Here is a 12,691-nt window from a genome sequence, read left to right as displayed (position 1 = left end):
TCTACTTTTTTCGCTATTTGTTTCGTTATGGTGTCGAGTCTTGTACCAAGGAAGGAATTTTTTCTGTACCGCTTACAAAAAAAGTTATTGTAAAAAAAAAACAAAAAACCGTTTTTTACATGTTCCATAATTTTACACTTTTACACGTTTATTAACGATCCTAGAGATCGTTTATAATTTTGCATTGCTATCTGTCGCCTGCCGGTTGGTCTCTCCGTCTGTTTCTTTGTCTGTCTGTCCATCTATCTGTCCGTGTGAACGATAACTTTGTTAGAAATGTTCGATCGCTTTTACATCTCCGTTAGTTATGAACTGAATTGCATGAAATTCAATATGGGCATAGCTTTAGCCATATAATACGCTATGCCAAAAGTTGAATCGAATCGATTCAAAATTCACAGTGCCCTTTTCGCATCTCGACCATTTATAAACCGAATTGCAAACTTTTTTACTTATAAAAGTTTTTGAATGAAATTTGATACATAGGCACTTGGGATAAAGGAAAATCAAACGCCAATTTCAAAATTTGGTTTTGCGCATGCGCAGTGCCAACTTTTTTATTTATGGAAGAATTTAAACGAAATTTGATACATAGGCACTTGGGATAAAGGAAAATCAAACGCCAATTTCAAATTTGGTTTTGCGCATGCGCAGTGCCAACTTTTTTATTTATGGAAGAATTTAAACGAAATTTGATACATAGGCACTTGGGATAAAGAAAATCAAACGCCAATTTCAAAATTTGGTTTTGCGCATGCGCAGTGCCAACTTTTTTATTTATGGAAGAATTTAAACGAAATTTGATACATAAGCACTTGGAATAAAGAAAAATCAAACGCCAATTTCAAAATTTGGTTTTGCGCATGCGCAGTGGCAACTTTTTTATTTATGGAAGAATTTAAACTAAATTTGATACATAGGCACTTGGTATAAAGGAAAATCAAACGCCAATTTCAAAATTTGGTTTTGCGCATGCGCAGTGCCAAGTTTTTTATTTATGGAAGAATTTAAACGAAATTTGATACAGAAGCACTTCGAATAAAGGAAAATCAAACGCCAATTTCAAAATTTGGTTTTGCGCATGCGCAGTGGCAACTTTTTTATTTATGGAAGAATTTAAACTAAATTTGATATATAGGCACTTGGTATAAAGGAAAATCAAACGCCAATTTCAAAATTTGGTTTTGCGCATGCGCAGTGCCAACTTTTTTATTTATGGAAGAATTTAAATGAAATGTGATACATAGGCACTTGGAATAAAGGAAAATCTAGCGCCAGTTTCAAAATTTTATTTTGCGCATGCGCCGTGCCAACTTTTTTATCTATGGAACTATTTAAGTGAAATTTGATACTTAGGCGCTTGGAACAAAGGAAAATCTAACATTAGTTTTAAAATTGAGGTTTGCGCATGCGCAGTTCCAACTTTCTTATTTAGAAAAGCATTGAAATGAAATTCTTCTCATAAACTGAAATTGAAGTAGCACGTCAACAATGGATTGCCCATGTGCAATGCTATCTTTCATATTTGTGGCCGGATTTCTACGATTTTAACAGAAGTTGCATCTTACAAATGGGAAATGAATGCAAGTGGAAATGCGCTTTATGTAAATCGTTTACGATTACTTTTTAACTTGTTTTTTTTTGGTTTCATATGACATCAACTTTTTCTAACAAAAATTTCATCTTTGTAGAAATAAGTTCAATCGAATAATTTTTTATGCATCTTGCGTGGGTGGTAGACTTGTGATAGCAGCCCTTCCAGCTCGGTAGACTATTACCATACTTCATTTTTAGGTATACTTAATGACTGTACAAATTTTTCATTCTTGAAGAAATGAGACATGTACCTACATATTATTTATTAACATGTTCAGAACGTTGTTGCAAATTTAGGCAACACCGCCGACGCGGTAGACTACCGTTTTGTTTATTTGTACTATCAAAACAATAAAATCGCAGAATATCAACTTTGTAGAAATGAGTGCACAAAAAATGTCGCTGCCTCCTGGGCTATTTAGGCGGGTTCCCTAAAATGTATCATTACAATTCCCTTCATTTCCAGAGAAATTGTATATTATTAAAATTGTCACATTTTAAAAAGATTCAAACGAAATTACTCACTTATTGCACAAGAGGTTTGTATTTTACCGAGTAAATTTGGGTTGTATAAAATCTGTTGCCTAGCAATTAGACGAGAAAAACTGTCAACTAATAAAAATGCGACACCGAAAAGAATACCTATCGGCTATCGGAGAAGTTTTCCATTTTCTCTAATTTGACCATCTTCCTATCTTCTATAGTTTCGGAGATCCCCATGATAGAGATCCTTATCATGGACACTGTGTATACATTTCCACCACACGATCATTTTGTAATTCGAACTTTTGAGGGAGGGTAAAATAGGAATTTCGAATAAAATAATGCAATTAATCTATAGCACTGCATGAGCATGTACATTTATTGATGGCATTCTTATTTGCTCATTATATTGCGTACCTATTGAGGCAACCGTTTTGTCATAATCTCTCTGTAAATAGTAAGTGCGTCGAAAACAATAACTGAGTAAACAATATTACAAGATGTTATCGCTTCTATGTCCACAGACATATTACAAATACTATAACCGATGGGTACTTATTTCGGATTATTATTAGGAACAGCGTGTTTGAGTATCTTATCTAAGTATTGATTTTTCAATTCCGTACACTCTTGTATTTGTCACTCATTACCCATACCGTTTTTAGTAGATATAGCTTTATATTTCACACAAGACCGAAATTTCATTATCGAATTTCAAGAATAAGTTACAAGGACTGACGAACACACATTCACAAGGAAATTATAGGAAATCAGCAGTATACAAATGACAAATCGTTCTTGTTCAATTTAAATACAAATTAATAACGCTTGAGGGAGTATACAGGTATACTGTATATACTGTAAGTACAAATAATCACTCGGCTTATCCAAACTAACACGAAACTAAAAATGTACTGGGTTAGTAAACACACGTGACAAATTTTGTTTAAACAATTACAAAAACCTGAAATTTAAAACAAAACATCCGAGTTTTCCAAAATAATCTAGCACTAAATTTAATTTGATCATTTTGATAATAATTTTACAGCTCACTTGTTACATTTAAACAACGATTTTGGTTGACCTTACCTGGGAGTGAGACTACGAATGATGATCAAGCTGAATAACTGAAATACCGCGAATTCCGAGAGTTCACCATTTTTCAATCTACCCTATATTCATTTCATGATATGCGCTTTTTTTAAAGTTAAACCACTTATCTCTTATCGAACACATTAAGTTTACACACCTGCACATTTCATACTTAATTTACGTTTTAACTTGCGAAATTGTTACGTTGCTTGCATGGGATTAACATTCTTCCTACAAATTTTAAGGATTTAGTAAGTAGACCGACGAGACACGTCTCGGCCAGACCTTTCATTTTATCTATGAGAGTACACTTTTTCGACACTTTGTTTTCAAAATATTCTGATTTAAAGTTGTGACCTTATCGACAGATTCATCTCGTGTAGCCATTCAACTTACTTTTTGATTTTGATAGTATCCTTTTCCGAGTGCCGGAACTATGTTTCGAAGCTGTTCATCGACAGATACGGCTCGTCGAAAGTTTCTATTTACCAGTTTCGAAGTATTCGAAGTTAAAGTTGTACCACTCCCTGACAGATTTGTCTCGTCCAGACCTTCTATTTTCTCTTTAGTGTACCAGTTTTCGACAGATTCAGAGTAGATAACAGAGCAGATCGGCAAGTTGGTGTCTTTTGGTGACTTAACAATAAAGTGCAAGCTGGAGCTTAATGTATGTAACGGGAGCCCGTGAACGTATTTTCTTTATTTCGAGTTTTTTAAAATCCATATATAAGCGGTTTGATTTTGCAATTAACTATTAAACTAAACATAGAGTGCAATATTGAATAAATAGAAACATGCACACTCATTAATTTGTTTCGCCTTCGTAATTTGGAGAACTCAAGACTGACTATGATTGTGTAAAAACTTAAAGTCACTGAAATGCATTCGTAAATCTCTTTGAGTGTCTTCAAAAAACTGCATGCGGCCATCATTCATGCGTGAATTGCACTATACATATTGACTTTTGACTTTAACCGCAGTGCAGTCGATTTAATTTTACATGCACTTGTATTTCTTGTATGTTAAAATAATAACTGTGTTGGAATAGTTAATCAGACCTGCATCAGAGTAACATTATCTATGCACTTTTAAAGGTATCCTTATAATGAAATTGTCGCAGCAGATGTTTAAATCTCACGATCAAACATCAACGGGGAAAGGTATAATTATCGAGAAATTAAAGGACAAGCTTAGTTCATATAACATTGTAACCCTTATTACCGATGGGAATTTTAAATGCAGCTTGTCATGTTATTATGCATGATTGCTGTTTACGTATTCTATTTTCTTGCAGATTCTAGTAAAAGGTAATTGTAGTTGGTATTCGTATGTGGTTATATAAAAGTATTGATTGCTATACGCTGTTAAAAGTACCTACATATTATTTAATGATATGTTAGAAATTCTAATTTATTACCCTCAGGTATGTTTAACCTACTTAGATGTGTCTGGGATTAATTCATTTTTGATGCTGTTTAAGCCAAGAGATGAAGTTGAGCCTGAAGGATTTTTAAAAAAGAAACTTATGTGTACCATATTTTTAAATATAATTACACACACAATTAACTTTTGTGTGGCGCACCCAGTATTTCCAGCTCAATGGAAAAATGCGATTGTCATCCCACTACCTATAAGAAGCCGTCACCGTCAGATCGAAATGATTACAGGCCGATTATTGAAAAGATCGTCGACAAGCAAATTAGAAAGCACTTGGCAAGTAATGATTTAATTCCAGATATACAGTCTGGATTCAGGACCAAGCACAGTTGCTCCACCGCTCTTTTAAAAATAGTCGATGATGTTGTCTCTGCTACTGATCAAGACTACGCGACTATGCTGATCCTGTTGGATTTGTCAAAGGCATTTGATACGATAGATCATTCTATGCTTCTTGCCATACTGAATTACATGTGTTTCAGTGATACAGCTGTTGCCTTTGTCGCTAGCTACCTTTCTAATCGGAAGCAAGCCGTGAAAGTGGAAAATAATAATCTACATTTGAATGTGTTCTCAAAGGTGTACCACAAGGGTATATTCTAGGACCGCTATTATTTATTATATACACCTCAACTTTGGTAACTAGCCTTCAGCACGCACGTTTACATTTCTACGCCGACACCCAAATTTATTATTCGTTTCGTCCTTCTGATGTGGAAAATGCCTGCCAGTATCTAAATTCTGACTTAAATTCTTTGTATTCGACCTTTTTTGCACATTCCTTGCAACTTAACTCTAAAAGATCTACTGCCATACTGTTTTGTCGTTCTCATCATCGTGAAATGTTACTTTCTAAAATTAATATTGATAATCAAACAATAATTTTCAAAGACGTTGTCAAAAACCTTGGACTATATATTGCTGTGTATACCGGTCCGAAGGCCAAAAAGACCGTACGCAACACCTAACAAAACCTAGCTAGCTCAAATTCTTATATTTCTCGGGACAAAACTTCTCCCCAGCACAGAGGAGGAATTCGACTCTTTTCTTAGATAGTGGGTTAGACCAAAGACCTTAAATTCCACATCGATCCTATAAGAATTTTTATTAAATAAAATGAACCTTGGCACCCTGTTCTTTTAAATTTTTGTATCAAATTGCGGTACGCTTTATTTGACAGCACCCCGCTCTCAAACCCATTCTCGTGCGGAATCTACGTACTCTTGTTTCGTATTCTTGTTTGTAAATCCATGCTATATTATATTATATTACACTTTGAGTCGTTTGAACTCTACGTTTACTTGAGTTTTAATTTCAAACTAAAACTCCAAATTCAATGATTGATTTAGAGATTTTTGATAACATAATATTGAGTTTTAATTTCAAACTAAAACTCCAAATTCAATGATTTCGTTTTGACACTCGTATCAACAATTAAAATAACAACGATTTTGTTTCTTATAGATGCAATAAAAGATTTCGTTTATTTTTTATTATTAACTTAGTTGGTTAAAATAATAATTTAAAATATATGATAACCCTGTATAATAATAAAAAAAAACACATTAAGGAAATATAGGAATAGTATAACGTAATTCATACTTACCAAAATTGATGGCCACAACAGCCAACGCTAACAAAAAAAGATCCTGCAAATTTAGCAATTTAAGTAAGTGGCGTTGTTTATTGTGTAAGGGTTTGTTTGGCTTTGCGTTTGGGTTAAATACGAGTAACCTGTCCTTGTAGTGTTATTATTATTATATTTATTATATCAATAGGTTTTCTTACACAATGCTATATAGGTAATTAGGGTTGCTATAATATCACAGATACATCACATTATATAGGCAGTTCTAAAAATTGACACTCCATATAATTCTTTCATCGTCCCTTAGAGTACAAAGAACCTTGCGTGTACTTGACTCAAAATTTTACTTATTCACACGGAATAATCTTACTCCACTCGCTCTCTAGCTCGCTCGTGTCGCAAACGTAAACTTTCTGAATAATAAGCGGCGTAACATGCTTATAATACAGTGTGAGCAACAATGATTGAAGCGTGCGTCATCACCGCTTGTTCCTATTAATATCAAAACTACCTTCTTTGTATGGAGTTGTATACGAAAGTGACGTTCTGCGCTGTCACAGTGACGTGCGTCTATTCGTATTTCGTATCTTGTATCAAATCAGCATATGCTATGAGCGGCACATTGCCAATTTAGCTGAAGCGGCACGCTTCAATCTTTGTTGCTCACTCTGTACTATCACGGGCGATATGTGAGAATTGTAAATTCGAATTAACAAAACCCCTCCGCACTGTTAAGTAAGTACCGCATCGACAGTATCCGCAACTTTTCCTTAATCTACCGATTGCAGTCGAGTACGGTACAATCAACACTAGACGCGACACCACTTATCTTCTTTTCTACTCGGCAAACCTGGTAAATTCATACTCATACAAAACATAAGCATTTCCAATGCTAAAAGATTCTACATTGTTTTAGACGAGTAACTTTTAAGTAAGTTGAGCACCGTAGGGCGTGGGCCGCGGTTAGAACTCGAATGGGTGTGCCGTTATATCTCTTTTTTTAGCGCATTTTTTTAAGAATTAAAAAAAATGTGCTATTATTTGCGTTTTGTCCGTCCGGACCCACTTCTGCCGTTTTGAACTACTTCTAGGGGAATGGTGCTAGAGTCCTGGAATTTTTTGCAGTCGGTAGCCTATACCTTGAAGGTGTGCCAGACGGGCATCAAATTTTGCTATATAAAAGGGGGCCCCCACGAATTATTTCCTGAGATGCGGTTTTTAAAAGTAAAACGTGCATAACTTTTACATACGACAAGCAATTGGTCTCAGATTTTGCATACCCATGCCTTTAGTGGTGCGAAATTACACTTTAGAAAATTGTGGGTGGGGGGAATCACATGTTCTACCCTTCAGGCTTCATGGTATTCTAATGAAAGGTCTCATCGAAATTAATTGGTTTGTACAAACCATAACTTTCTCGTACGACTCTTGTTCGAGATCAGTGAGCGATGAATTTTATCTCTCATTGTATTCTAATTAAAGTTCTCAACGAAAGGAACCGTTTTGTACCAACTACTGCCCTTGTTTCTGTCCTCTTATCAAAGTACGGGGAGGAGGGTAGCAGGGGAGTGGTTTTATCCTTCATGGTACTCTAATGAAAGATCCCAACGAAAGGAATTCATTTCTACCACCCATACCCTCCCTCCTCCACCTCTTATCGTGATCGGGTATATTCCCTTATACCTCAAGAATGGATTGTCGGAAGAGGGTACTCACGAAGGGCGATTGAGACGTCTGCAAGAAATATATCCATTGGTGATGTCAAAACAAAAGCTATTTCGGTTTACAAAAATGCGCTTTATCTGCACAAGAGTTAATTTTGCTCATATTTGTCTATTGCGCTTTTAGATTTTATTTCATATCACAAGGCAACATATCATTAATTGTAATTCCTAATTTAATTTAGTGTTGCCGAAAAATAATATTTTAGTTTTTTTAAGTTGCTATTTGAAAAAAAACAAGTTGTAAATCAGATACATGATGAAAGCGCATTTTTGGTAATATAGATCAGTATTTTATTAGCAAAGCTTAAAATTATCGATCTCACAAGTAATCTAACTCAAAATAGACTAGAACCTGCACATCTACACTATAACAGAAAGCTTTCAGTGAAATGTTGAAGTCTCTACCTATTGTAATTGCTGAGATCTCAGCCGGAGAGTCAGCCAGTTAACCATACCGAATATAATAGCGTATTTTTTTCAAAAATGCGCTAAAAAGTTTGATGCCGTTGCGGCGTTCCAAAATTTTTTTTCAATAATCCGGTTCGTTATTTGTCGTTTCAGTATGCCTAATATACATATCCAAAATTTTAACATAATCCGTCGAGCCGTTACCTCGGTTGCGCAAAACGCAACTTTCTGATTTATGGAGTAATTTGCATAAAAATTTGGTGGTAGGTTCTTTTCATAAAATCAAATAAAATGCATGCGCAAAAAATGGTGTTGCGTATGCGCAAACCGCAACTTTCTTATTTATGGAGCAATTTGAACAAAATTTGGATGGTAGTTCCTTCTAATAAAAGAAAATAAAATGCGCCAGCAAAAAATCGCGTTGCCCATTCAAATACTAACCGGGAGCAACGTTGTTTTACTTTAGACAATAAATGAATGAATTATTAGCAATAATAATAATAAGTATTAAACGCAAACAAAAGTTGGTTTCGAGCTAGGAAGCTGTATAGTATAGTATATAGCTGTATAGCGTATAGTAATTTAAATTGTTAGTTTAGTTGTAGCTCTTTCATTTATTAATTATGGGTGGTTATGTAGGTATTAAAAAATGTTTATTCAGAGCTTAATTTCTGTTATCACTACATTTCGAGAAAGTGTAATAGGTTGCCCAATATTTAATACTAAAAATCATTTCAGTTTGAAACGTAGGACTATGCCCGAACGTAAATGGCATCGGTACCTATATAGGTATTTATTCTTCCACCACATTTCCAGTATCTACCACATAATATTCATAATTGGTGCGCCCTATACGGTTCTAATGATATAGTTATTTAAAATCAAATAGAATTATAACGAGCCGATGTTGAATAAATAATGCCTTCATTCGACCTCACAAATAGGTAGTGTACGACCACGAAATAATTAATACTAAATGAGAGATTTATTATGATTTAGCGTGCCTCCTAGATTAATTAGTTGGGATTATTTTTATTAGTCGGTATCATTGCATTATCTACGAGTTGTGCTAAAGTAGTGTTATAAGAAAGGCAGTAATTAATGGCTATCTAAGAAAAATGAATAAAATGAGGTATAAAGGCATTAATGAATAAATAATAAGTAAAATACGTCCATGCATGTTCAAAACTATCAATGGATGTTACTAGTTACCTGTAACAGGTTCGATCATATTATCGCTGACCCGAGTGAATAATTTAAAGCTTTACCTCCACTTTCTCGTCGTTAATTGCAACGAGGTGGAGTTTTTCAAAACAAAATAGTAACCCCGTAAATGAGACGTACAAATCATTGCTGGCCAATAGATATCAAAATCAAAAGCGCATGTCGCCAAAGGCGGAGTATAAACACACCGGCGCCTTTTTCGCCTATAGCGTCGCGACGTTACCCATATAGTTATAATGTTATCACACCAACTTATTTTATATTATTACATACATATACAATATTACTCAAAACTATAGTATTATACAATTCCCTACTCTTCGGTGGTTGAAAGTTACCCCACAAAGAAATCATTTAAAAATGTAAAAAATCCACTTACTTTTTGAATAAGTAGGTATGAACCCTCGCGAAACGCTTCTTCATTGTGCTTCTGGTAGTGGTGCATTTCAAACGTCACCGTTTTCCGCATTTCATTTTTTAAGAAATTATAACTGTTTACTGCCTCATGATGTTACAGGTAACTCGCAACAATTCTTTGACTTCTTTATTACTATTAAGGTCACCTGTATATTCGCAATTACAATATTATACTTTTATTTTTATTATAACACATTTTATGACTTTTTAATTTAATCGCTTTGCGTTGCACCAGTCTTGTACTTGCAGTGTACACGCTCTGTAATTAATTTAATGTACACATTTTGCAGCATGTCCTTTGTACACATACGTACTTAAAAGTTTGCTCTGCTGTCCGTCCCGATTAAAACTAAGCTAGCTACATTTTTACAAGAAAAACGGCAACAAAATGGGCCATATCAAAAATTTCACTTTTTTGTTCAATTCGTCACACACGCAAATCCACACTGAAATTTCCCGCAAAAATCAAAAACCGATTCCAAATTATGGAGTACACAGTATGTAATAAACATAATACATAATTAGCATTGTGGTAGTCGTGCCAACTGATTTCAACGTTCCCGGACGTTGGGGTCCCATATCGAGAAATTCAATCTAAATTTTTGAAAAGTAACAATTTTGTGCGCTATTTTCGAGTTATTCAAATGTTTTGAATGGAACTCATATTCGCATCTAAACTCGATGATGTAGAATTTGAATCCTTTTTGTACCTCAACTTTGTGCATCTGCGTCTTACCCGTATTTATTGTTTGAACTCTTAAGACTCCAGCTTGATGTAATAAGGGTCGCTGGAAGTGCCTGGGGCCGTTGAATAAAAAGTAAAACAAAAACGCCAATAAACCACAATAATATAATGTATTAAAATATTAAATACGTTTGAACAGGAAAGCTGTCATCATCAACGAACAACTTTTTAGCGCATTTTTGCAAATTTATTTGTAAAAATTATCAAAGTTCTCGTGTGAGATCGAAAGGACTTCAGCGCATTTTTGTGTGGCAGATCAGTATTCTATTAGCCACTTTTGACTCAACCATTAATAAAAGATCTTGCGGAAGGCTACTACATTCACTTTGTCGGTACCCGCTTCCCACTTTCCGCGTGCACCCGCAATTCGCTTATAAAGTTTTGACTCCACCATCAGTAAAATCTTGTCGGGGGCTACAATATTCCCTTTGTCGGTATCCACTTCCGATGTCCCGTTCCCTTCCAATGCGTGTTTGAAGATTTGACTCCACCATCAGTAAGATCGTGTCGGGGGCTACCACATTCCCTTTGACGGTACCCACCTCCGACTTCCCGTTCACCCGCAACTCGCGTTTGAAGATTTGACTCCACCATCAGTAAGATCTTGTCGGAGGCTACCACGTTTCCTTTTTCGGTGCATATCAAAGAGTAATTATGGGTACTCTTTGCTTATATTATACCAACATTTTGGTCGATTTCGCTTAAAAGCTTCCACAAGATAGTACCATTGAATTTATAGATAGTTATAAATTCAATGATAGTACTTAATTTTTGGGGCACTTCTCATTACTCAATCTTCTATTGGCTACACGAGAAAGACAGACAGCGATTCGAGATTTACGAAACGTTAAACCGCGTGACAAAATTCGCAAGGGAAGATAAAAAGCACCCGAAAGTAGACTATCTTTCGAAGACGCGCGCGCGCCTTGAAAAAGGTCGTTAATTTCGCCCCTAGGACAAAAAACAAAATTCGCGTTTACAACATCTTTCCGACGACACCAATTTGAAAAGAATCGGACCAAAACTGTAGTAGAAGATGGGAAAAAACTGAAAAATCTTCACGTTAGTAAACTACGCTCGAGGATGACGCCCAGATGTCGCCAACCCCACATCATGTAGCCCTGCTATAAATAAATAATGCACAATACATTAAATTCGATCACACAATATTTATTTTATTAATAATTAAGCTACTTTTTACAAATAAATTTGCAAAAATGCGCTAAAAAGTTGATGATTTCTCCGAAACAGAACGATTATTGAAAATCTCTCAATTGAAAATATTTTTACATATTTTACATTTGGAATCAAGAAAATATGTAGCCAAGACAATAGGACAAAACCGTAGATACAAGCATATATAGGTACCGAACTGTACCGTAGTTTGTAACGGGTACTTAAAAACTTAAACTGTGATTGCTCTAAAATGATTAAAGTACAAGTTGCACCCAAGGATACTATATATATTATATAGTATCCTTGGGTTGCACCGACTCTAATGATCACTTTCACAACTAATGTACTACTTTCGTTATATAATGATCTGTATAACCTTGTTGAAAATGTACTAAGATAATAAAATCCAACTAGTCCAACAATCATCTTCAAAATTTAGCCTACAAATCATTAAAATAACAAATCGTAGAAAACTAACTATAAACTTTCTACGGTCCCCTAAGGTATTTGTATCATTTCTGTTTCTCATGGCGCCGATCTCCATAGATTTAGTCTTTGTTGAAAATACCCCAAGGTTAAAGTTCGTGTTTTTTGTATATGCAGTTTTTTATCTATGGCGCATTGACAAATGTTGGTACGTTCCGTCCGTCAGATTAAGGTGAACCAAAATCCACGGGATCAGCGGTGAAGATGCGTGCTGTCTTGGAGCGCGTTTACTGGCAATGCTCCTGCGTTTACTTCCGTAACTTCGAGAATTTAATTTACCTTCGTAAAACTTTTTGTATGGATATATTTCCAAAT

This window comes from Photinus pyralis, unplaced genomic scaffold (assembly GCF_008802855.1).
Source record: "Photinus pyralis isolate 1611_PpyrPB1 unplaced genomic scaffold, Ppyr1.3 Ppyr1.4_LG2, whole genome shotgun sequence".
NCBI classification, from domain to species: Eukaryota; Metazoa; Arthropoda; class Insecta; order Coleoptera; family Lampyridae; genus Photinus; species Photinus pyralis.
This window is presented reverse-complemented; position numbering follows the sequence as displayed.